The following is a 640-nucleotide window of genomic DNA, read 5'->3' as shown; positions in this document are numbered from 1 at the left end:
TGTTGCCAAAAGAAAGTTTTATGGTACCGTTCCTGCAACTGATTATGGCATTACTGGTGGAAAGGAATGGTCTACCAAGAATGATTGGGATTTGGTCTTGAATATTGGCAACTAGTTGGGTGTCTAAAATAATGAAATCAACAAGAAAAATAAATTCCCCCACCTTAAGTAAGACATCCTCAACCATCCCTTTTGGAATCTTAATAGACCTATTTGCCAACTGAAGAGTAGTTCCAGTGGCTCTCAATTCTCTCAATCCTAGTTGCTTATACACATGGTAAGGCAAAAGATTCACACTTGCGCCAAGGTCAAGTAAGGCATGCTCAATATAGGTGTTGCCTATGACACAAGCTATGGTTGGGCTCCCTGGATCCTTATACTTGGCTGCCATAGGCTGAGTAATTATGGTACTAATGTTACCTACCAAGAATGCCTTTTGGGCACACTGGTGATACGTTTTGAGTACACAAGTCTTTCAGAACCTTTACATAGGCAGGGATCTAGGATATGGCATCCAAAAGAGGGATGTTCACTGCGACCTTTTTGAAGAGTTCTAAAATCTTATCCATGGAAGCAGTCTTCTTTTTGTTTACTAAGCGATTAGGAAAGGGGATAGATGAAATATAAGGATTGTTAGAAA

The sequence above is a fragment of the Macadamia integrifolia genome, unplaced genomic scaffold, assembly GCF_013358625.1.
Source record: "Macadamia integrifolia cultivar HAES 741 unplaced genomic scaffold, SCU_Mint_v3 scaffold2234, whole genome shotgun sequence".
NCBI classification, from domain to species: domain Eukaryota; kingdom Viridiplantae; phylum Streptophyta; class Magnoliopsida; order Proteales; family Proteaceae; genus Macadamia; species Macadamia integrifolia.
The sequence above is the reverse complement of the archived record's forward strand: the minus strand, read 5'-3'. Positions refer to the sequence as shown.